Below are 26,853 nucleotides of genomic sequence, written 5' to 3'. Positions count from 1 at the left end.
TCGGGACCTCACCCCTCAGGACATATTAATGGGACTTCAACCAGTTAATAATGAGACCTGAGTGTCTACCAAAGGTACCCAGGACTTCACACACAACAATAAGGGACATACACGGCGAGGTGAAGTACAGGAGCATGTCATCTGCGTACAGAGACACCCTGTCCTCAAAGCCCGGGGACACTTGATTCCCCTAATATCCAGATGCCCTCTCAACCACGCCGCCAAAGGTTTCAGTGCCAGTGCAAATAAAAGAGGGGACAGGGGGCTCCCCTGCCTGGTGCCTCTACTAAGGGCAAATGGAGCCGATGCGCGGCCGTTAACCGCCACCTTGGCAAGCGGGTTGGCATACAGGAGCTTAACCCATCCAATGAACCCCGGACCAAACCCAAACTTCTCCAGCACCGCCCACAAGTATGGCCACTCAAGGGAGTCAAAGGCCATTGTGGCGTCGAGGGACGCCAAGATGGCCGGCTCCCGGAGGGTGCGGACCCTTGCGAGGGCTCCGTGAAGTCTTCTCAGATTGAGGGCGGTGTTACGGTGTGGAATAAAACCCGACTGGTCCGGGTGCACCAAATCGGCTGTTGCTCCAACCAGCCGGTTGGCTAGCACTTTAACCAGGATCTTGGGCTCAGCATTCAGTAGCGAGATAGGACGGTACGACCGACACAAATCTCTGGGCTTTCCTTCCTTGTGAATGACCACAATGGTGGCCAGCCTCTGGTCGGGGGAAGGGCACCCGACTCCCGCGCCTCAAGGAACATAGCCCGCAATGGCAAAGCGACGAGGTCCGGCTTAATCTTGTACAGCTCCACTGGGATACCGTTGGGGCCTGGAGCCTTGCCGGATCGCAGGGAGCGTATCGCCTGATCGATCTCGTCCACCGCAATGTCTCTATCCATATCTTCCTTCTCAGTATCCGATAGGCACGGGACCTCTATGTCTCGCAATAAGGCATCAGAGTCCTCTTTCGACATCTCGGAGGTTGAGGTATAAACGGACGAGAAGTAGTCCGCGAAGGCAAGGGCAATAGCGCTGGGGTCGGTGACAGCCACGCCACCTTCCCCCAACACCTCCGGAACAACGCGGCTAGCCCTCTCCTTCTTGTCTAGCCAGGCAATAAGTTTACCGGCTTTGTCCCCGACCTCATAGATTTGCCCCTGCTGCTCCCTACCCATGGCCTTCGCCGCCTCCGTAACAGTGGCGCAATACTCTGACTGTTTGAGTGAAAGCGCGTGAAGGAGATCCGGCGTCGGGCCGGCCTCCAACTGAGTATCAATCGCCGCTATGTCGGACTCGATAGCCACCACGTCCACGTCCCTGCGTCTCCGCACTTCAGCAATAAGGGAGAACGCCTCCCCCCTCAGGACAGTCTTGAATGCCTCCCATAAGGAGACAGTGGAGGCGACCGAGCCCGTGTTTTTGGAGAAGTAGAGCTCCATGGCTTTGGCCAGGAGTCCACGAGTCTTGGGATCACGAAAGTACCACGGGTTTATCGGAGCCACCCTCTCGGCCGACCCAACATCAAAATCGAAGGACACCCAGACTGGAGAGTGGTCCGAGATGCCCCGCGCCATCAATCTGGCCTCCGAGACCGCCGATGCGTGGGCCGCTAATGTAAGAATATAGTCAATCCTGAAGAGGCTACCTTGAGCCCCCGAATGGAACGAGTATTGGCGCTGGGTGGGATGCCGCAGTCTCCAGCAGTCAACAAGTCCTTGGGTGTCAAGGAAGTCAGGGAGCCAGGTCTGCGCACCTCGAAGGTCTCTGGATGGGTGCCGATCTAATGTCCCCGAACCCACTGCATTGAAGTCGCCCCCCAAAAGAAGCAGCCCCTCGGGAAGACCCAAAATGGCGCCCCCAAGATCTCTGAAGGTGTCCGTCTGAAACCCAGGGGGGTCATAAATCGAAACTAGAGCCAAGTTACGCCCCTCCCATCTCCCCGTGACTGCGACGTAATGTCCTCGCTCATCGACCACCTTTGAGTCAATCTCCAGGGGGAGGGTCAAACGCACCATAATCCCCACCCCCGGGAGCCCGAGGAGAACCCAGAGTGTGCCACCATCTTGAAACCCATCCTATTAAATGCGTAGCATGTGTTCCCCACCAAATGCGTTTCTTGCAACAGTATTACATCCGGCACACACCTCTTAAACATTTGCAGTACACTACCCCTCTTAATACGGTCCCCCAGCCCATTGACATTCCAGCTTAGAACATTCAATTTCCTACCCCCATCATCGAAATCCCCACCCATCCCGCCCTCGACGGGCACTGCCATTACGTGAAAGGAAACATACAACCAATTGCCTTGCCAAAAGGGAAACAGAGAATAAGAAAAGTCAACCCATGAACAAAAACAAAGAACCCGTCCACCCCCCACCCTGCACCCCTGCATCAGACTAAATAGCCCACCCAACTCGCAGTGTGCCTGTCACCCCTAGAAAACTAATCTATGAAAAGCCCCAGAGGAGAAAGGAGGTAACCCTATCCCCCCCCAATCCTCCAAACAGAAAAGTACAGGGAAGCCCCCTTATGAGTACAGGATAACCGAACCAAACAGCTGATGGTAAACCCAATGTCCAAAAAGAATCCTGTAGCAAATCCTCATTCCTGCCAGTCTGGATCGCCAGTGGCTTCTTCCGATCGTTCCTCGGTGTCTTCACGTCGCTGGGGCAAGGTGTCAAGCCAGTCCGAGACCACCTCCGGCAAGTCAAAGAACAAAGCCCTGCCACCATGTTCGATCCGTAGTTTAGCAGGAAACAACATAGCGTACTTCATACCCATGTCCCGCAGCCTTCGTTTCACTCCCATGAAACTTTGCCTCCATTTCTGCACGGACTGGGTTAAGTCCGGAAAGAAGTTGATGGCAGCGTTCTGGAATCGCAGAGGCCCGCCACTCCACTAGGCCTGTAAAATGGAGTCAGGGTCTCTAAAGTTAAACACGCGGGCTATGATAGGCCTTGGAGGGGCACCTTCCTTCGGCCAACCCCCAGGCATCCTGTGCGCCCGCTCTACAGAAAAGAACTTACTAAGTCCCTCAGGGGCTAGATGGTTCTGGACCAGGTCTTCAACGAAGAGGTCCACTGCTGAGTCTTCGGCTCCCTCCGGCACACCAATAATGCGGACGGTCTGCCGCCTAGCCCGACCCTCATAATCCTTGAGCCTCCTCGCAAAAAGGTCGTAGGTCGACTTCAAGTTGCGGACCTCAGTTTGCAAATCCGAGACATCCGTGGTTAGGCTAGAGGTCTTAATGTCGAGCGACTTGACCCGCTCGTTCGTTTTGCCCATGTCCGCTCTGATCAGGTTGACGTCAATCGCCAGAGTGTCCACCTTGTGCGCTGGTGCATCTCGGCCTTCATACCTTCAATGGCGCCCATTATGTCGCGGAGCGTGGGGTCTTGAACCTCAGGCGACACCTCCCGATGCAGTTCCTGTGGTCTCGTTGAGGCACCAGGCGAGCCCCTCGGCTGAGCGTAGCGCTCCATATTGTTCGACTGCGAGTACGTAGTCTTCCTGCTGACCCGAGGCTGTGCTTTGTCAGCGCCACCCTTGCCAGCCATTGTTGATCTCCGGGCCACCTCGCCAGTCAACACAACGGGCCTCACCAGTTCACATGCGTTTGGGAAGATCTAAGCCGCACTCCATCCAGTATGCGCTCACTCTGCCACTACGCTAGCTCCGCTGGGAGCCGGAGCAGCCAGATCGGTGCCTCGTCACCTCCGTCTGGCACTGTCGCAATCACAGGCCCCGGCTCGTGTTACGGTCCCCTGCAGTCCGCAAACTTCCACACTGTGTAACTGCACCTAGGAACGTCGGATTTGGAATCGGACAACGGGATCCGTGTCAGCGTCGGTTCATCTTCAATATATCACGAAACTCTGAGAGGATATATGACAGGATTAATACGGAGGACCTGAGGGTCTTCAGAGCTCCGAGCTCACGCGGCCATCTTGGTTGCCCGCGAAGCTCCTCCTCCGAAACAAGCTTTCTAGGACTGGTTTCTGGGATTACAGCTGTCTTCAGCCAGGTTTGCTTGAATCCAGTGGCAAAGTGAGCAAGGGACTCACGTCTGACCATACCCTGCCAAACTTATGGCGAACAAAGCGGTACAAAAGGGGGTGGTGATGGACGGAGCATCTGAACCAATCAAACACTCACACCCAGTCAACAGATCTGGGTTTAATCCATCACCGTTCTTTAGCCCACTCTGCCACCCCAGTTCAGTCTGACCCTGTGTCTCATGGGAACAGTCCAGTCCGAACTGCCAAGCCATGCCTTCCCTGGACCGGAAACAAGCTTCCAAGACCGGTTTCTGGCATTACAGCCGTCTTCAGCCAGGCTTGCTTGAATCCAGTGGCAAAGTGAGCAAGGGACTCATGTCTGAGCATACCCTGCCAAACTTATGGTGAACAAAGCGGTACAAAAGGGGGTGGTGATGGACGGAGCATCTGAACCAATCAAACACTCACACCCAGTAAACAGATCTGGGTTTAATCCATCACCGTTCTTTAGCCAACTCTGCCACCCCAGTTCAGTCTGACCCTGTGCCTCATGGTAACAGTCCAGTCCGAACTGCGAAGCCATGCCTTCCCTGGACAAGAAACAAGCTTCCTAGGACCGGTTTCTGGCATTACCGCCGTCTTCAGCCAGGCTTGCTTAAATCCAGTGGCAAAGTGAGCAAGGGACTCATGTCTGAGCATACCCTGCCAAACTTATTGCGAAAAACGCGGTACAAAAAAGGGTGGTGATGGACGGAGCATCTGAACCAATCACACACTCACACCCAGTCAACATATCTGGGTTTAATCCATCACCGTTCTTTAGCCCACTCTGCCACCCCAGTTCAGACATGGCCATACATCAGTCTGACCCTGTGCTTCATGGGAACAGACCAGTCCGAACTGCCAAGCCATGCCTTTCCTGGACCCGAAACAAGCTTCTTTGAATCCGGTTTCTGCCATTACAGCCGTCTTCAGTCAGGCTTGCTTGAATCCAGTGGCAAAGTGTGCAAGGAACTCACGTCTGAGCATACCCTGCCAAAATTATGGCGAACAAAGCGGTACAAAAGGGGGTGGTGATGGACGGAGCATCTGAACCAATCAAACACTCACACCCAGTCAATAGATCTGGGTTTAATCCATCACCGTTCTTTAGCCCACTCTGCCACCCCAGTTCAGCCATGGCCATATGCAAATCAGTCTGACCCTGTGCCTCATGGTAACAGTCCAGTCCGAACTGCCAAGCCATGCCTTTCCGGGACCGGAAACAAGCTTCCTAGGACCGGTTTCTGGCATTACAGACGTCTTCAGCTAGGCTTGCTTGAATCCAGTGGCCAAGTGAGCAAGGGACTCATGTCTGAGCATACCCTGCCAAACTTATGGCGAACAACACCGTCCAAAGGGAGTGGTGATGGACGGAGCATCTGAACCAATCAAACACTCACACCCAGTCAACAGATCTGGGTTTAAATGATCACCGTTCTTTAGCCCACTCTGCCACCCCAGTTCAGACATGGCCATAAGTAAATCAGTCTGACCCTGTGCCTCATGGGAACAGTCCAGTCCGAACTGCCAAGCCATGCCTTCCCTGGACCAGAAACAAGCTTCCTAGGACCAGTTTCTGGCATTACAGACGTCTTCAGCCAGGCGTGCTTGAATACCGTGGCAAAGTGAGCAAGGTAATCAGGTCTGAGCATACCCTGCCAAACTTATGGCGAACAAAGTGGTACAAAAGGGGGAATTCAGTGCTGCGCTGTGCCTCCGGGGGCAACAGGTACGTCGTGCGGTGAGAGGCGGAGGCGGAGGCAAGGATGCGAGCGCGGCCGCCGTTAGAGGCGGCTGCGAAATAAGAGCTCGGGGAGTCGACCGAGGAGGCAGCCTGACTAGGTCTTCCAGCCTGCGGTCCCCCTTAGAGCTCCGCTCGCTGCCCTCTTTCAAGTCAGAAAACTCGCTTAAAGCTTAACACCACCGTCACCGCTGCTGCCCCTGCCATTGCCATCGCCGTCGCGCCCTGAGGCCCAGCACTGGCGGTCAACCCTCCGACTCGCAGTTACCCTATCTGCGGCTGTCAGGCGGCCAGCAGGCGTCCTAAAACCACAGCCTCTCAACATTATTATAAACTATAAGCCTCAATCGGTCAAACAAACTACTAAAAAGAAGATGAGCCTTGCCCCTCCGTCAAAAACTACTGCCCAAGAAGCTCCTTAATCAAAAGGAACAAATTTAGCGCCCGATAAGAGTCAATCCTAAGTATTTTGATCATGAGATCAGGAAAGCCTTGAGGCGAAGAAAAACCACAGGGAAAGACAAAAAAGGGAAAAGGGGTCCCTCTGAGCATGAACAAAGAGGCAGAAGCAGGAACATCTACGGGCAGGGGTATGTGCTCCCAAAAGTCAACAACTTCGAAAGAGCCATGCAATAGTCTAACTGAGCATTTAGAACTTTCAGTCTCCCCTGACTATATAAAACAAGGATCCGGAGCTCAGTCGCCGCCGCAAAGGATTTCCACAGGGACAGCACAGAACGCAGACCCATAGAAAACAACAAGGGTGAAACCGACAATGATGCTCACCTGCTCACAAAGCACAAGGCCCTGACCTCAAAGCAAGCAAATGGGCACTAATTACCGACTTCCTTAAAGTATGTCAAAGACTCTCCACTGGGAGCGGCCAGGAACCCTTACAAAATAATGTTAGCCATAATTCTAACATTAATCAACAAAATGTCCCCATGGAGGCCACGATAACGGCGTCAAATTACCATCTTCACTTCTTAAACCAAGGTGCCAAAGTGAGCCTTGCAATGCCCCCAAAATTAAAACAAGAGGGAGTCCAGGGGGCGGGGGATTGGGTCCACCTGGGTCAGACGATTCGAGCAGCTCACAACCAGTCAAATGATCGGACCGACCCTCGGCACAACCATTTCCCAATGCTCAACAAGCAATCCACCCTTCAACGGTTTGTGCTCTAGTCCATCGGGCTCCAGATACAAGCAACGATTCAGTCTTTTTGCAGCAAAACCCATGGACAGCCCAGAAAATGACCCCTAAAGTAACAGAGGAAGGCTCTTTGCATAACCAAAATCGCATCCAAGAACTGAGCCCACCCTCACTGGTGCATTTCCCCAGTTTAATGAGTGGTCAATTTACACCAGAACAAGACAACACGGATGGAAACTACAGCCTCCTCTTTGTAGGGCCAGAAACCAAAGAAACCGAAGAAAGTAAAATTCTGAAGCCACAAGAAGCAAAGGAAACAGCAAACGAAACAGTACATTTTAAACAAAGTACGTGCAAATCTCCAGTCTCAAATGAGCTAAGCTCTGGTAAGGAAGAGGGCTTTTCAATCAGGACACCTCAGAGGAGCGATCAATCGCATGAGCACTACACCCACATAGATCATCTAGAGCACCTTGATTCTCCACCCACATTTAGTCAAACTCAGGGGGAAACATCGGATATTACTCAAACGGCCACCATATGGCCGCAACTATTAAAGACCATAGAAACCATAGGCCTAGCAATGTCTTACCACGCAGACAAACTAGATACGCAAGTCGATCTGCTTAACATCCTGGCCTCCATTGTCCAGGGGATAGAATCAAACTTACAGGACCTAAACAGCATGATAATGAAGGTGCAACTCAACAAGGACACCACCTTTTACACTTGTCATTGTTCCCAAATAGTTGACAAACTGGCAACTGTATCCAGTTTGATGACACAGATACTGGGGGCCGTTAAGGAACCATCAACAGAGACCAAGGTAACCACCAGCCCAGTAAATGCCCAACAAGACGCCAAGGAGGGATTTGGTAGGTCAATCGATGCCTGTAGTAGTGAAGTGAGCTCTGAAACCCGAGAAAATGGCACTCTCCTACTTCAGATGACATCACTACATTAGCAATTTCAGACGAACAAAATCAGTCTGACATGCGAGAGGAAGCCCCACAAAACTATGTTTCACCAACAAATGGCCTAATAAGCCCTAAACACACTGAACTGGCAACCACTCTCACAAAGAGAGAAAGGAAGCACTTGAGAAAAGCAAGAAAAACCAAACCACATATCCGAGGGGTATTAGCAACTCAGCCTCAAAAAATAAACATCGACTCCAATGTCACCAAAACTAAAGTGCAGATAGAGGGTGACCCATCCCAAAACAAAACAACATCAAAGCCTAGGCCATATCCAACTGTCAACTCCCCAACTAATGAATCCACTACCTCAGACGGCCCAACTGAATGCATTAGCCCAATCTAGTATGCAAGGAAAGTATATAGCATATTTAATTTCCCAGGAGAGAAAGTAGAACCCAAATCAACAAGCGCAGAGTCAGTAAAAAACACAGACACTGAGCACGGAAATAAAGTCAAATTTAGCACTTTTACCATGCAAGCATCAGCAAACAACAGACAAGTAGATGAAGATAAATCTGAAAAGCCTAATGCAAGAAAGACAAGGGCTATGCCGAGGGAAGAAACACAAGTATCATCCTTCACAATCTCCAACGGTCCAGAGACCACGAGCTTTCCACACATATTTAACTCGGCCACACCTGATTTAGAGGCTGAACGAGTAGGAACTGTCTTCTCATGTGTTGGAGAGAGAAGACGATCAAAAGACCAAATACGATTCATCCTAAGCAAAAAACTTGAACTAATTCGCAATATAGCTCAATAGGTTCTCATGACATTTTGAACAGAGGGTCAATTGAATTCAAACCAAACCCTCACCAACCAGGCCCCGACTCCATGATTACAACGTGGACCGAACATACCTTTACAGACCTAATCCTGACACATAGGTAGGAATTCGCATTATGGGGCATAGAGTTAAAAAAGGTGGAGCTCGAACGATACCCCAGTCCGCTGCAGAAACAGAGCCCTAAACGGAGCCTTTTAAAAGGCGCCAAAGGCCCAGACCAAAGAAGTAATATCGAAGAAGAAGGTCATCCATCTAGGCAAATCACAATCACATTTTCCCACCAGGAAGCAGCAATATTTGAGAGGCACCAACAAGCTCCCCTGGTATCAACCCAAAGGAATGTAGAATGAATTAACGGAAGATCAACAGCAGGAAAAGAGCAGGGCTGCAAGATCTGTTCGTGGAACGTCAACGGATTAAACATAAAATTGGAGGAAGACGACTTCATAGAGTTCATCACTCAATACAACATACTTTTATTTCAGGAAACATGGCAGACAAAAAACTCGCCTCTTATGTGATACAAAGAATTTTTTATACCAGCACTTAAGGAGGCACGGCCCGGCACTGCAAAGGGAGGCCTATCAATCTTTATATCCACCGATTTCCTTTGGACAGATAGTTGTATCGAATTAGATTCCACATAAATGGAGGCCTCCGGGTAGTTACGCGCTATATAAGTGCAATTTTTCATTTCATTTCATTTTCATTTCATGGATGCAATGCATCAAAAAGTTAAATTTCGCCTACCATTGGTCTATTGATTCTAAACTTATACATGCACCCAGGTGGAAAACATAAAAGGAAAAGGATAAAGCAACTAATAACTGCAATCACTACATTGAAATCCACCTACCCAAGCGATAACATGATAATAACTGGTGATTTCAACATGAACCTAATCCAAGGGCAGGAGGGAACTCTACCTACCTCTATTGAGCCACGACGGGGCAATCAAAGCAGACAATGTGCAATGGGGAGGAAATGTGCGGCAGAATTGGAAGCCCTCAACTTGTACACATTAAACGGAAGGGGCCACTTGGACAGACCAGCCGCTCTAACGAGGGTCACTTGGAATTTAGGCTCAACAATAGATTACACTTTGGTAGATCCCGATCTATTTCCTCATATCAAAGACTTCCATATTCTGGAACGGGGTGAAAGCGATCACGAGGCCTCCGGGTAGTCTGCGCTTAATAAAACGCTGTTAATAATAATAATAATAATAATCACTACCCGCAGACATTCACACTATTAATCAAACTAAACGAGTCTGAGCAAGCGCATCCTTTAACATTGAATACTCAACTTTTTAACCTGCAAAGATTAAATTGGAATGAAGACAACATTTCCAATTTAATGGAGACATGCCGCTCAATGCTTTCACCATTAGAAGTATCAAAAGATATAGTTAAGACCTGGGAGTCCTTTATAGGGAATATTATTAAAAAATATCAAATTGAGCACAGAGGACATAAAAGCAAAGCATTCACTCGCATTTAAAACTCGGATATTCTGACGCGCTGCTGAAGCACCTGAGCACGCTAGCACGCCATTGATTTTACCTGCACTTTAACAATTTTAAAATCGCCGTATGTACTGCTTGTAAATGAAAAACGATTTGCACAGTATAATATTTTAAATTGTTGGCACATTAGCAAAAGTGTACCTTGTGTGTAGGATACCGCTCATCTCCCCATTCCACCGCAGCTTGTGCTGTTTGTTGTGGAGGGAGTGGACTAGCGCGGTACAGAGGGAGTCCTTCACCCTCACTTCCGGGGGCCATTTTAGAGAGGTGACGGTCTTGTGGTTGCACTAGGACCATCAGGAGCCTCCTATTTAGGGCGAGCATTTCTTGCCGCGCTAAAGCAAAGCATTCACTCGCATTTAAAACTCGGATATTCTGACGCGCTGCTGAAGCACCTGAGCACGCTAGCACGCCATTGATTTTACCTGCACTTTAACAATTTTAAAATCGCCGTATGTACTGCTTGTAAATGAAAAACGATTTGCACAGCATAATATTTTAAATTGTTGGCACATTAACAAAAGTGTACCTTGTGTGTAGGATACCGCTCATCTCCCCGTTCCACCGCAGCTTGTGCTGTTTGTTGTGGAGGGAGTGGACTAGCGCGGTACAGAGGGAGTCCTTCACCCTCACTTCCGGGGGCCATTTTAGAGAGGTGACGGTCTAGTGGTTGCACTAGGACCATCAGGAGCCTCCTATTTAAAGCTCACATGGGGCTGACGCGCAGCGGACGCGCGCAGCGGGCGCACCGATGGCGCACCGGAGGTGCGCCAGAGGTAAGCCCGTCTGTGCCCGTCCGTGCCGCGGCCGGGACTAGGGACACCCCTCTTAGCCATCCCAGTCACGATATACATATTTCTAGAGATATGATATACTCGCTGCAGACCCAGGATAGTTGCTGCCAAAACACACTGCAAGCAGACACCTGGCGGGGACCATCATGCTGTAAACACTGTAGAGCTGAGCTAATCCCGGAGATACATACCATTACGCCTAATGGCTTAACAACTTTCCGTGGGGGACTCATTAACGCCAGGTCAATGTGTAAAAATGGAGCGCATGTTCATGATTTAATCACGGAGAACGACCTGGATTGTTTGTTCGTTACAGAGACGTGGCTTAAAGCCTGGTGTACCCCTGATGTTGTTTTAGCTCTGCCGCAAGGGTATCACATCCAGCGATTGGATAGGCAGATACAACGCGGGGGGGGGGCTCGCCATTATCCATCGCGATTCCATCAAATGTACCACATTTGAACTCCCAGATATCAAGGAGGCGGAAAGCCTGGGTTTCAATCTCCATATATACAAGTCCACTACTTTCACTCTGTCTGGAGTATTGATATACCGACCACCGGGTCAACAGAAAAACTTCCTAGATAGTCTAGCGGAGGTGATTAGCAATCTCGCCCTCAAATTCGCTAATTTTACTGTTTTAGGCGATCTAAATCTTCACCTTGACTCTGACTCTGACGCCAATGCATCTTGTTTTAAAGATCTAATAGACGTACTAGGGCTGACCCTACTAACACGGGACCCTATGCATAAGGCAGGACACCTATTGGACTGCGTATGCACACATTTAACATCCTTACAGGTCAAACCGCCCTGCCCCCTAACCTGGACCGACCACATGTTCATACCATTTGACCTCTTAATGGAGGGGAAGGGGATCAGAAAGGGTCTCCCTAGGGATGACGCCAGTATGAAACATGATTGGAAGAAAATAAGGATCCAGACCTGCAGCAGAGAGCTGCGGCACTGAAACCCACTCTTATGGGTGTCACGGAAGCAGATAATAAAAACTTTAACCACTGGATTAAGGAAATTTGTGGTCCCCCTAAGACCACAAATCCCAGTAAACCACACCAGTACAAAAAATCGGCACCCTGGTTCTCGCTCTCCTTAAAAGAGAAACACGTAGAGGTCAAAAGATTGGAGAGAAAATGGCGCCGTCTGTATAAGGAAGAGGATCGCAGCCACTATAAAGAATTTAGGAAGCAATACCATGCACAGATTAAAACTGCCAAAAAGGAATATTACTTAAAAGCAATCGATTCTTCAAATAATAAACAGAAAGAGATTTTTAAAGTAGTCAACGATTTTATGAAACCAAGGTTCCTTCTATCAGAGATCCCTCCCTCCCTCACTTTATGCAATTCGATTGCAGACTATTTCGAGCAGAAAATAACAAACCTCACTAAAGACTTTTCTGAACAACCCGCTGCCAAGGCAGTAGAAGACCTAGAAACTGCCCCGGGAATAGCACAATTCTGTGATTTCCTGCCTATTAGCCCAGAAGACTCACGTCAACTGATTCTGTCCACTAAATCTGGCTCTCCTTTCGACCCTTGTCCCCCTATGCTGTTACATGCCTTAGTAGATACAGTAAACCCTATCATTAACAGCATCATAAACTCATCTCTGTCTTCTGCCGAGATTCCATCGGAATGGAAACTGGCGGCAGTAAAACCGCTGGAAAAAAACCCCCTGCCAGACCCCTCAACACTCTCCAACCTCCGCCCAATCTCCCTGCTCCCGCTGCTTTTTAAAATGACTGAAACTGTGGCGACCAAACAGTTGACTAAGTTCCTGGAGGATGAGGACATCCTGCACCCTAATTAATCTGGGTTTCGGGCCTCACACTCCACCGAGTCTGCCCTTTTGTACACCGTGGAGACACTGAAGACCGCCATGGATCAAGGGAGGAAGGCCGTCCTTGTCCTACTTGATCTATCGGCGGCCTTCGATACGGTGTCCCACTCAATACTGATCAGTCGTCTGGTAGCGGCGGGGATAGCGGGCACTGTGTTGGACTGGTTGAAGAACTTCCTAGACCATCGTAGACAGGTCACGGTGTTGGGAGAACACTGCTCGAAGGAAAAAATCACGCAAACAGGAGTACCGCAGGGCTCCAGTCTAAGCCCGGTACTGTTCAACTTATATATGACCCCCTTGATTGAGCTGATTTCGTCCTTTAACATCAGTACCATATCATATGCTGACGACACTCAGCTCATTCTAGTTCTAGATAGGGAAAATGGAAAGGCAGAGGAAAATCTAAAAGACTGCCTTACCTCAACCTTCATTTGGATGCGTGAGAACCATCTAAAATGCAACACCGGGAAGACCGAAATTATACCTTTCGGCCCCCAAAACCCCTTTTCCCCGAGCCTATGGTGGCCATCGGATGCGGAGTCCCCTCCCGATACCATCGCTACGGCCCGGAACCTAGGGATCAGGTTTGATAGTGCCTTATCTTTCAAACAGCAGGCAGGGGCAGTGGCAGGGTCTTGTTTTAACATCATCAGAGGACTCAGAAAGTTTTTTGATTTTCTCCCTCTGACAGCCAGGAAGTCGGTGACAGTAGCACTCGTAACTTCTCGTTTGGACTACTGCAACAGTTTATATGCAGGACTAAATCGTTCTGTCCTGCATAGGTTGCAGGTTGTCCAAAATGCTGCTGCCCGCCTGGTTTTAAAATGGCAGAGGAGGTCATCTGCCTCGGCTGCTCTCAAGGCCCTACACTGGCTACCCATTCACAAACGCATACTGTTCAAGATCCTAGTGATTACCTTCAGAGCTTATCACCAAAAAGGACCCAAATACCTTCTCCCCTGGTTCAAACAGTATACACCAACACGTTCCCTCAGATCAGCAAACATGAATCTGTTACAGATCCCCAAATTCAGACTCTCAACAAGAGGAGGGAAATCCCTCGCAACACTGGGCGCAAAGGCTTGGAATAAACTCCCACACAATCTGCGCCTGATCTCTGCTGAGAATCATTTCCGTAAGGCTTTGAAAACATGGATTTTCAACCTGTCAGATACGGTCTGTATGACTGGTTTAGACACAGTTGTGTTTCAGTATAGACGAGATAGACGTGCGAACTGACTGTTTCCGGCCTTCCACCTAGGCTACGGGCTAAAAGCACCAAGATGCTCCTTGGAGTGACAGCCGCGCTATATAAGTGCATAATTACATTACATAGCATAATTACAAAATAACAAGAAATGGAGGAGGGAAATGGTACACTCCAAAATTGCGTTTACTAAAAAAGCAACTTAACTCATATCTTAGGTCTTTACGTAAAAAGGATCCTCAACTATCACAACAAACCCTGAAAACAATGGAATATCTAACAAAAGAGCTAAAACGCCAGACCAAATTGGCCAAGCAAAAGCACAAGGAAAAACTAGAGTGCACTATACTCCATGCTAGCAAACTGCGGAATTCTAAAGACTTCTGGGCAAAAATAAATTTCATGCTTAACGGCAAACATCGACAGTTCAATTCGGACATGACAGACCAGATTTGGGGCACACATATTGATCTATTATACAACTTCACGCAGGATACATCTACGGACAACACACTTGTAACCCCAATAGAGTTCACTCCAACTCCAAGCTTGAGAACAACGGCTAAAGCAAAGTCTTCGCAAACTAAAGTAACCAGCAAGCCACCAGTATTGGAGCACACAGGAGAAATAGATCAGATTACACCAAACCAGGTTTCGAGAACTATAAACCATCTGAGAGCATACGGGGCCCCTGGACCAAATGGCCTACCCAACGCTTTATTTAGGCTAGATCCTACGTTTTGGGCTAGTTACTTATCCCCCTTGTTCTGTTACAGCCTAAGGACCGGGAACAATCCCGACTCTTGGAGGGGCAGTATTCTACAACCGATTCACAAATCAGGGTATCGTTCAGATCCCAGCAACTATAGGTTAATTGCTTTAATAGATGTGGAGGCCACGATTTATGCATCCAATCTACTGGTAGAGCTGGAGTCCTGGGTTAGCTGCAAAGGGTTAATCTCATTGACCCAAACAGGTTTCCAGGCCGGTATGGGCACCCTAACAAATTTATCAGCGCTAACTCTCCTTGCTAAAAAGGTAATTGACAACTCCACCACTTTATACACATGTTTTTTAGACTTGAAAGCGTCTTTTGATAAAGTGCCTAGATCTAAACTTTGGGTCAAAATGAAAGCCTGGGGCGCTCCTCCAAAGTTATTAGGAGCAATCATTGAATTATACTCGCACACCTGGGTCCAAATAAAAAAGGACGATGCCTAACAAAAAAAATTCAAACACTCAACGGGCTAAAGCAAGGATGCGTGTTGGCCCCCAGCCTATTTAACATCTACAACACAGACCTAGAGAGAAACCTACAATCAATTCAGGGAGATCCACCGAAATTGGGACAAACACCCATAGCGAGTCTGCAATATGCAGACGATATTGTGCTTCTCTCGCAAACTCCGCTTGGCTTACAATGGCTGATTTCCAAACTTGCGCTGTACATCTCCAAAGCACAACTAACAATAAACCATAAAAAATCAAATATTCTATGTTTCTCCAGTTCCCGAAAGAAAGCAAAACAAAGTTCATGTCCCACACACTTCCACAAGCCTCTACGCGGACGATATCCTAGCGGCGGTGGATAACCCGAGGGTCTCCTTGCCGGCCTTCATATCCGAAATGAACGCGTTCGGAGAGGTGTTGGGCTTCTAAATGAACATACAAAAGTCAATAGTCCTGCCGTTAGGCTGCAACACCCGGCCGGCCGACAGGGAATCACTGCACATAGGGGGGCTCGAGGTCAGCACCACCATTCAATATCTGGGGATTGACCTGACGCCAGCGACTGCCCAAACGGTCGACCTAAACTACACCAAACTCCTATCGCGAGTTCAGGGGGACATAGCAAGGTGGAAACAACAGCCGCTCTCGTGGTTGGGCTGGGTGGCGGCCATTAAGATGTCCCTGTTGCCCAAGATTCTCTACGTGTTCCAAACTATCCCGGTCACCCCCCCCGCTGGGGATGCTGAAAAAACTACAGGACACCCTGAACCACTATGTTTGGGCTGGCGGGAGGTCTAGGCTGCGGCGTGATTTGGTCACAAGGGTAACTGCTGAGGGGGGCCTGGGGGTCCCGGACCTGCGGCGCTACTTCCAGGCGTCCCAGCTCAGATTCCTTCTGGAGTGGTCCAGGCCGACTTCGGAAAAGCACTGGTTATTCCAAGATAGGGCCATGGTGGGCCTGCCCCTTTGGAAGGTTCCCTTCTTGGCACGACCGACAGACCGCCATACCTGAAGAAATCCCCTATCACCAGGACTCTTTTACAAGTATGGGATGCAACCGCGGTCCCGAGGGGCCTGACGACCTTCCCCTCCCCTATGACACTGTTATGGCTGGATTTTCTGATTAGATGGGATCAGCCCCTAGGGGCCCCTCCAACCCAGCCAGAACGTAATCACATCCCTCCTCAGGACCACCTATCCAGGCACCTGGGTACCTACCTGAGGATGGGGAACTCGCAATATACAAGCTCATATTATTAAAAACACCACTAAATCTATAGGGATACTAAGAATACTCACTGATTACTAGGGATATCGATACCCTACACCACACTTATATTCACATCAGTTGGTCTCGCGGCCACCCCGACCCAGACCGGTCTACCCTAGGGCAGATATGACACACAATCCGGTGCGTCTACACATGGGCCTGCAGAACCCAATGCTCTCTTTTCCAAACGGTTCGCAATCCGGCAAACCTACACGCCAGTCTCCCACCTGACGCTCTCACTTACGCAAGCCACAATCTTGTGGGTATACACGCTGGTGATCCCACCCAGCGTTCTCACTAACGCCGCATATCAACGACGACCACATTCCTATGAACGCCTTCAGTTATATGTTGGGAAGTCTCTCTCCCTATTCACTAAGGGCTTGCTACTACAATATTAGGAGTTAGCCAATTAATATAATGTACCTCTTATTCTTGGCATCATAGGTCCACTCGCACCCTATTTATGTGATCACCACTTACCTGATTGGGGTTACTCATCCATTCATAACAAAATAGTAACCACCTAGGAGATACATTTACCTGGATTGAACAAGAATATAAGGCACTTTACAGTTTGGTTTTATTAGAACAATATAAACACTTACACAGATCTGTAACTGACAAAGACTATAGATAGAACACACCGCTGAAAGAGAAAAGATTAGCAATACAATAGCTTAGGGAATAAGGACAAGATTAAGGGTCGAGTTCACCTGATTAGTGTGTAGTCTTGTTCTAGCTGTCATCTGGGTTCCTCTCTCGTCCGTGCCTTGGCTCATCTCAGACTCTCTCTCTCTCCTGCACTCTTGGGTACACCTCTGCGCTGATCACTTTGCACTGGACTCCTCTCCCCCACGAACTGTCTCCACCTTCCAGCTTCAATCTAATGGTTCCTGCCGCTCTGATGCTTTTCATTCCACTAGCTTGTTCACTCTGTCTCTGCACCAATGTCCAATTAACTCCCTCTGCTCCCACAGGTTAGTCCACGATCTCTCCTCCGTCTCTTCTAAAAGGCATTACTTCAGACTCCAGCTATTCACACCTCCTCCTGATAAGTAACTGCTTCTGACTGCTTCCTTCAGTTCCAGCTCACTGACTGTCTGTTTGTCTTCTCTCTGTTCCAATCATGTCCTGTCTCTTCTCCTCTTGCAATTCCACTCCTCCAACTCTACCAACACTCTCTGCTCCTTCAATTCAGGTCAGCTCTCTCTCTAGCTTGAACCCTCTCTGCTCTGCCAACTCCACTCGACTGCTTGGTTCCGCCACCTCCACACGACTCCCTGGCTCCGCCTCTGCACTTCACTGATATAGAATGCTGTTTCCTCATGGAAAGTTCCAGCCATCAGCCTGCCGCCCACCAGGTCTCTGCATCACCTCGCATCAAGGACACACACCCAGCCGGCCGGCCTTTTGTTGTGTCTTCCACACAGAGAATAATACAGCCTACCGATAAGGGCTGGCCCAGACCGGTTCTCTCCAAGTGAAAAACAGCCTTAACTATAAACTTTGCCTTTACCCTGAAAAGCCTCTCAGCTTCATCAAGATGGAGTCCCTCTAGCTCTAGGCCTGTAGGCCTGAAAGGGATGAAATGCCCCTTAGCTCTGCCAGAATACCTACATAAACCATACCAATGTGTCAAGTATGTCAAAGCCAATAGGCAATAGACAGATTAGAGTCAAGAATAAAGGATCTATCATCATATTAAGCAGCTATCCTCTTCTAGATCTGGAAGAAAGGGCTTAAAAAGGGCCAACACAGGCTAAGAATACCTATACTAGATGTGAGCAAGACTAAGGTCTATATCACTGCCAAATAGAGCCAAAAACTCTGCCATAACAGACACCTCTGTCAGACAACCCGGCGTTCCCCCCGGGCAAGTCTCTGGGCTCATTCTCCCAGTGGAGACAATCTGAATGCCGCTCCGCAGGCCACTTGTTCGATACGGAAGGCTTTTTGACTTGGGACACAGTGACAGCGGACTACACACTTGATAAGCCTCTCCGGTACCAGTAGTTCCAGTTCCGACACTGGTTGACGCACGCAGATGTGGCGCCTCTAACCAGTCGTCCCCTTACCCCCTACGAGCGGTGGATCATGACCAAAACATCGGACTCGCGGTCCATCACTGAGCTGTATCTAATGCTGTTCCCCCCCCCCTCCTACGGAGAAATCGACCGGGCAGAGACGCTGGGAAAGGGAACTGGGGCGCACTCTTTCTGATAAAGAATGGCGTGACATATACTATCGGGCTCACTACACGGCCAGAAACACAGCTAGCAAGGAGGCGGCGGTGAAGATCGCCTACTATTGGCATCTGACCCCGGAACGCCTACACCAGGGAAACCCGAGCAAGGACCTCAACTGCTGGAGAGGCTGTGGACACACGGGGACCATGCTCCACATTCTGTGGGAATGCGGCGAGGTACAGGAATACTGGGAGGCGGTACTTAAGGACATAGACACCCACTTTGACACCGACATTCCACGCTTCCCGGCATATGCGATTCTGGGACTCCCCAATAAGCTAACGTTCCCACTTAAGTCCATACGGGGAAAACAGATGGGTTTGGCGATGGGGGCGGCAACCCAACATATCCTGTCACTATGGGGGTCTACGAGGAAACCCACACACACAGGGTGGTTACATAGACTGTGGTATGTCATGGGGATGGAGAGAATACAAGCTTCGATCATGCAGACATCCGAAACATTTAGAGAAGTATGGCAGCCACTGGTCTCTCTGCTCTCCCAAGAATTTACGGAGCTCACATGTCCGAAATATCTCAGGGTTTTGAAATTGGCGGAGAGCTTCAGAGACGAGACAACCAGAGTGGAACACAAGGTTTAGCATAAATCCTGACTAGTCACCTCCAAGCGCGACAGGGAACACACCGGGCGAGAGGGGGGGCGGAGGGGGAGGGTAGGATACAGTTGGGGTGGGCGGGGATGGGCAGTTATGTGGGATGGTTGGTAGAAAATGAGTTCGTGTGGACACTGCAGGGTTGGTCTCCGTTCACGTGAGCATACAAGGACACATGGTTCTCCCTCGCTAAGCAGTTCAACTGTTGGGTACTGTGAAGTATGGGGACGGGCGCAGCAGTTTTGCTCTTTTTGTTTACTGCATGTACGATATCGCTTTGTGGAACTCAATAAAATACATTTGATCCAAAAAATCAAATATTCTATGTTTCTCCAGTTCCCGAAAGAAACGACCAAAATTTGACTGGAGGATAAAATCTTCTACTTTAACACAGGTTGATAAATACAATACTTGGGCATCCTACTTGACCATCAACTGAAGTACAAATACCACTTAGATCTGGGGAAATCAAAATCCAAACAACTCCAATTTGCTTTCAAAACCATACAAAAACATCTAAGTGGAAGTTCAACCGGTCATATGTTAAAGGTTGTAGCAGCAAAATTCCTGCCCTCGCTCACATACGGCTTGGAAATGATGGCAACCAGGGACTCTACAGTGCTAAACCTTGCCCAATCAAGATTGTTTAAAAATCTCTTCTCGATTCCGCGACATATTTCACAAGCCCAAATATGTCTGGAATACGGGCTAACAAATCAGATTCCGGCAAGACAAGGGGCCCTGGTCAAATACTATTGGCGTATGAGGGACGCCGAAGATAACTCACTTACCCACCTCTGCTGGGAAGAAGTTGAAAAACAGGCTAGGCTTTCCAACTCAACATGTAAGTCTCTCAGGCAAGCGCTTCTATCGTTAAATCTGGAAGAAGCCTGGTTTTCTCCCATGTCTTATAATGTTTTTAAACAGATTACAAACAAAGCTATCAAACAAGCATCGCTGCAAATGGACAAAGATTCAGTGGCTGGCAAAAGCCATGCCTGGATCGTGATGCCAACATATACTCAACTGAAACAACAGCCATATTTGCAAGAAAGTTTCAGGGATTATTACAAGAGGAAACTAAGCCTTCTGAGGCTGTTATGTTATGTTATGTTAAATCAATTTGTTAAGCGCGCTAACACCATTAGGTTTCTTGGCGCTGTACAGAGGGAGTCGGGAGGAGAGACAGAAAATAACATAACAGAGGAAGAGACTAGTGGTAGGCTACCGTAAACAGATGCGTTTTGAGGGAGGATCTGAACGTGGAGTAGGGGGAGAGCAACCTAAGAGAAAGAGGTAAGGAATTCCAAAAAGACGGGGCTGAGAAAGAAAACCTAAGACCACCGTGTTTCTTCCGCTTGAATCTGGGGACAGAAAGTAAAGCCAATTGGGAAGACCGAAGGGTACGGGAAGGGACATAAGGATGAAGCAAGGAAGAAATGAAGGAGGGGCCAAGACCAGTGAGAGATTTGAAAATGATGCAACCGAGCTTAAATTTACAGCGGGCAGAGACCGGGAGCCAGTGGAGACTTTTTAGGAGAGGTTGGACATGCTGATCTCTAGGTTGATGGTAGATCAAGCGAGCAGCTTGATTTTGGATCAGCTGGAGTCTCCTGAGTTGGTATGCAGGAATGCCTACATATAGCGCGTTTGCATAGTCAAGCCTAGACATGACTAGCGCAAGCAGGGCCAAAGTAAGGGCATCGATGGTAAGTAGGCGGGAGATTTTACGTATTTTCCTGAGCTGGAAATGGCTGGAGGAAACTACAGCGCTGATCTGGGGTGTCATAGATAGGTCGTTACTTATGACAACTCCCAGACTTTTTGCAGAGTTGACGGGACAGGGGGGGCTGCCAAGACTGGCAGGCCAGAAAGAAGAGTTCCAGGGATTGGAGGGCCCCCCGACAAGAACCAGCTCAGTCTTGTCGGGGTTGAGTTTCAGGTGGTTTGTGCCCATCCAATCACTGATAGAGCAAAGGGTGTTTTGAAAAGTGAAGATAGATTGATCGCTGGAGTCAATGGTGAAAACCAGTTGGATGTCATCCGCGTAATTAAACGCGGAGACATTGAATCGGCGGAGGGAGCGGATAAGCGGGGCCATGTATAAATTAAAAAGGAGAGGAGATAAAGAGGAGCCTTGCGGGACACCACAAGACAACTCGACTTGGGAGGCAGAGAACTGGGACAGCCTGACAGCTTGATGGCGATGGGTCAGGAAAGAGCGCACCCAGTCCAGAGCTGTGCCCTGGATGCCAGCCTCTCTGACACGGTCGACCAAAATGTCATGGTCGACCGTGTCAAAAGCGGCCGACAGGTCCAAGAGAACCAGGGCCTGATAGGTGTTAGAGTCGGCGCCCCTGCGTAGTTCGTCCATCACAGAGAGGATGACTGCTTCTGTGGAATGCGCAGGTCTAAACCCAGCCTGCTGGGGGTCCAAAACACCAGAGTCCTCTATAAAAGAAGTGAGGGTTTGAGTAACGTGGGACTCCAGGACTTTGCTGAGGAAAGGGAGGAGGGAAATAGGGCGATAGTTGCTCATGGTGGACGGATCAGCCATAGGTTTTTTCAAAATGGCGACCACCTCTGCCCGTTTGAAGGAGGCCGGAACCACCCCCATAGTTAAAGAGTTGTTTAAAAGAGCTAAAGGGGGGTCCGGACAGGAAGTAAAAGCTTCTCGCAGGGCAGAGGGGGGGCAACAATCGCTGGGGGAGCCAGAAGAGACTTTGAGCAGGAGGGGGAGGAAGTTCTCTTTTGAGATGAGGGGAAGCTGGGATAGGGTGTGGGTGATGGGGTGAGAGGGAGTGCTGGCGGGGGAAGAGGCAGGTGAGGCATGAGCAGAGATGCTGGTTTTAATTTTAACAATTTTGTCCACAAAGAACTGATTCAGGGAATCACACAGAGGCTGGGAGGGAAGCGGGGCAATGGTGACTCTAGCTGGGTTGGATAGTTCCTCGACAATAGAGAAAATATCCTTGGACCTATTGGTGGAAATCAAAATCTTGTTGGAGAAGTAGCTAGATTTAGCTCGGGCTATTGCAGATTTGTATTCCCTCAGCTGAGAAGAGAAGGCAGTCTTTGTCTCGGGGGTATATCCTCGACGCCAGCGTCTTTCGGCCTGACGGAGACTGAGCTTCAGTGCCTTAAGTTCATCGGTGAACCACCTGTGGGCGTCGTGACTGCGCCGCGTCTTAACAGGTTTTAGGGGTGCCACTGAGTCAGCGGCAGAGACAAGCCATTGGGTAAGGTGGTCAGACTGGGAGTCAATGGAAGTGATGGGTCCCGTGATAGAGGGGGCTGATGAACACAAGAGGGAGGTGAATTTGTTGAGGTCGGCCTTGTTCCAATTACGTGCCAGAAAATTAGAGTCTCGGGTGACATTGGTCGGGGGAGGCTTAGCAAGGGAAAAGGTGATGAGTAGATGATCTTACCAGGGGCAGGGGAGGACAAGGGGAGTGGAGATATCTAAAGAGGAAGTCCATACCTGGTCCAAAATATGACCTTTAATGTGCGTGGGTATGTGTATATGTTGGGTGCAATTGAGACCCAACATAAGGTCAGTGAAGGCAACGGAATCAGGGGTTTCGTGAGGGTCCGATGGCCAATAATTAAAGTCGCTGAGGATTAAAACATTGGTGTTGTTAATAGTTAACTGGGAGATGAGCTCCCCAAACTGCGCTGAAAAATTTGGCATGGGTTGGGGGGGACGGTAAACTAGGACACATACAAGAGAGGACCCAGGTTGCTGCAGTCTGAGAGCAAGACAATCGGTCATAGGGATGCTGGGGACAGACACAGGGGAAAACCTGATTGAGTGACTAATGATGGCTGCAACCCCGCCGCCCACTCTGCCAGAGGGGCAATTGGCTTGCAGTATGTAGTATCCTGGGGGGATGGCCGCCAAGATATCAGGGGAAGAATCATCTGTGAGCCAGGTCTCGGACAGGAACAGGATGTCAGGCTGTTCCGAACCTAAGAGATAGAAAATGTCAGTTTTATGGCTGACCAGAGACCGAGTGTTCAGGTACATCACAGATAAGGGGGAATTGGGGGCAGGTCGTGAAATAGGAGGACGAGATTTGCTTACCAGGGCCGGGGAGCTGTGAGTGGGGGGAGAAAAAATGATCTCAGGAAAGGAATTCCTGGGAGCGGGCAAGCTGCATACGGCATGCTTGACCAAGACCTCAGGAGGGGGGAGGAGGGGTTCGTGAAGAGAAATAATAGCAGAGCGGGAATAGATGTGGCGAGGAGCAGAGTGACATGCCCCGTGCCCCGGCCTGCCGCCGACGGGCGCAGACGGGCTTAACTCAGGCGCAACTCCGGCGCGCCTCCGTCGCGCCCGCTGCGCTCGTCCGCTGCGCTGACACATAGTGGCCGTTTAAATAGGGGCAGGATGAGGGTGGAGCCTCAGGGAAGCTTCATGCCGATTGAAGCCCAGTCCAAGATGGCGCCCGCAATCACTGGGAGCCCGAGGTAACAGACAGCCCCCAGCCAGCCACTCGCCTCTGAAAAGCGGAAAATAGAGTTAAAACCCTGCACAACAAAAGGTGAGGTTAAGAGTACAATTTAAAGCACAGTGCGCAGCGTGAAAGCGCCACCGCTCGCATTCAGCGGGGCGAAAAGCTAAAAACACAGAGAGATGCTCTCTCTCTCTCTCAACTCGCTCAATGTCAGCAAACAAGCCCACTGCCACCGGGCTGTCTGCAAAACACCGACTGAGGAGTGAAACACGCTCCTAAATAGGGGCAGGACGAGGGTGGAGCCTCAGGGAAGCTTCATGCCGATTGAAGCCCAATCCAAGATGGCGCCCGCAATCACTGGGAGCCCGAGGTAACAGACAGCCCCCAGCCAGCCACTCGCCTCTGAAAAGCGGAAAATAGAGTTAAAACCCTGCACAACAAAAGGTGAGGTTAAGAGTACAATTTAAAGCACAGTGCGCAGCGTGAAAGCGCCACCGCTCGCATTCAGCGGGGCGAAAAGCTAAAAACACAGAGAGATGCTCTCTCTCTCTCTCAACTCGCTCAATGTCAGCAAACAAGCCCACTGCCACCGGGCTGTCTGCAAAACACCGACTGAGGAATGAAACACGCTCCTAAATAGGGGCAGGACGAGGGTGGAGCCTCAGGGAAGCTTCATGCCGATTGAAGCCCAATCCAAGATGGCGCCCGCAATCACTGGGAGCCCGAGGTAACAGACAGCCCCCAGCCAGCCACTCGCCTCTGAAAAGCGGAAAATAGAGTTAAAACCCTGCACAACAAAAGGTGAGGTTAAGAGTACAATTTAAAGCACAGTGCGCAGCGTGAAAGCGCCACCGCTCGCATTCAGCGGGGCGAAAAGCTAAAAACACAGAGAGATGCTCTCTCTCTCTCTCAACTCGCTCAATGTCAGCAAACAAGCCCACTGCCACCGGGCTGTCTGCAAAACACCGACTGAGGAATGAAACACGCTCCTAAATAGGGGCAGGACGAGGGTGGAGCCTCAGGGAAGCTTCATGCCGATTGAAGCCCAATCCAAGATGGCGCCCGCAATCACTGGGAGCCCGAGGTAACAGACAGCCCCCAGCCAGCCACTCGCCTCTGAAAAGCGGAAAATAGAGTTAAAACCCTGCACAACAAAAGGTGAGGTTAAGAGTACAATTTAAAGCACAGTGCGCAGCGTGAAAGCGCCACCGCTCGCATTCAGCGGGGCGAAAAGCTAAAAACACAGAGAGATGCTCTCTCTCTCTCTCAACTCGCTCAATGTCAGCAAACAAGCCCACTGCCACCGGGCTGTCTGCAAAACACCGACTGAGGAATGAAACACGCTCCTAAATAGGGGCAGGACGAGGGTGGAGCCTCAGGGAAGCTTCATGCCGATTGAAGCCCAATCCAAGATGGCGCCCGCAATCACTGGGAGCCCGAGGTAACAGACAGCCCCCAGCCAGCCACTCGCCTCTGAAAAGCGGAAAATAGAGTTAAAACCCTGCACAACAAAAGGTGAGGTTAAGAGTACAATTTAAAGCACAGTGCGCAGCGTGAAAGCGCCACCGCTCGCATTCAGTGGGGCGAAAAGCTAAAAACACAGAGAGATGCTCTCTCTCTCTCTCAACTCGCTCAATGTCAGCAAACAAGCCCACTGCCACCGGGCTGTCTGCAAAACACCGACTGAGGAGTGAAACACGCTCCTAAATAGGGGCAGGACGAGGGTGGAGCCTCAGGGAAGCTTCATGCCGATTGAAGCCCAATCCAAGATGGCGCCCGCAATCACTGGGAGCCCGAGGTAACAGACAGCCCCCAGCCAGCCACTCGCCTCTGAAAAGCGGAAAATAGAGTTAAAACCCTGCACAACAAAAGGTGAGGTTAAGAGTACAATTTAAAGCACAGTGCGCAGCGTGAAAGCGCTACCGCTCGCATTCAGCGGGGCGAAAAGCTAAAAACACAGAGAGATGCTCTCTCTCTCTCTCAACTCGCTCAATGTCAGCAAACAAGCCCACTGCCACCGGGCTGTCTGCAAAAACCAAGAGCTGGGTTGGCTCTCGAGCAAAGACCTTACCCCCAAATGGCTACGGACCTGGTCAACTTCAGATTGTCGCCTCTGTGGCAAGGGTGCAGAGTCACTATTGCACTTATTGTGTATTTGCCCAGTATTACAAAATCTAAGGAAGATGCTCTTGATACCACTCTTAAGAGAAGCGCAAGTCAGAACTTGCAGGGCGGTCGTGATAAAATGCCTCAGCGGGTCTTTGATACAACTTTCCTGCAAAACTATAAAAAATTTCTGGCTTTCGCTGCCTAAGAGCTGGAAAACAAGGCAGTAATTAAAGACGAATTGGGCCAAATGGTCCCCCCACGGCTGGCCCTGGACTATCCCATATTTTCCCAATAGATACCCCTTTTTTTTCTCTCTTCCGGCATATGCACTTTATTCTGAGTCAATAAGTCTCAAGTTATACCTAGTTAAATTAAATCCCCAAGCCATTTGTATCCCTTGTCACAATACTCATTTGTTGTCCGGAAGCCTTAATGAGACAGTTATCCCCTTTTTCATTTTACACATTGGCTGCATACTTGTGCTAAATTGCTAATGACTTGTGTCATTTCACTGTGCCTTTTTTATGTGATTTTACGCTGTTTCTATGCTGACTCAAAGATGTTAATGTTTATCTCATGGTGGTAAGATCCACCCTTTTATGATTTTTACAAATCAAATAAAGTATTATCATCAGTAGAACCTCGATTCCTCCTCCAGCTGCAGTTTGGACAGACCTCGAGCCAGAAAAAAGTTTGGGCCCCATGGTCTCCCACTCGATAGGCGTCCCCCACTGCCCACTCCACAACACCTCATCTCGGCGGGGTCCTCACAGACGGGCCACTTCACAGGCCATGAGCAACAGGTGAGTCGGGGTAGTCCAGCCCTGCG

This window comes from Lissotriton vulgaris, chromosome 2_1 (assembly GCF_964263255.1).
Source record: "Lissotriton vulgaris chromosome 2_1, aLisVul1.2, whole genome shotgun sequence".
Classification (NCBI taxonomy): domain Eukaryota; kingdom Metazoa; phylum Chordata; class Amphibia; order Caudata; family Salamandridae; genus Lissotriton; species Lissotriton vulgaris.
The sequence above is the reverse complement of the archived record's forward strand: the minus strand, read 5'-3'. Positions refer to the sequence as shown.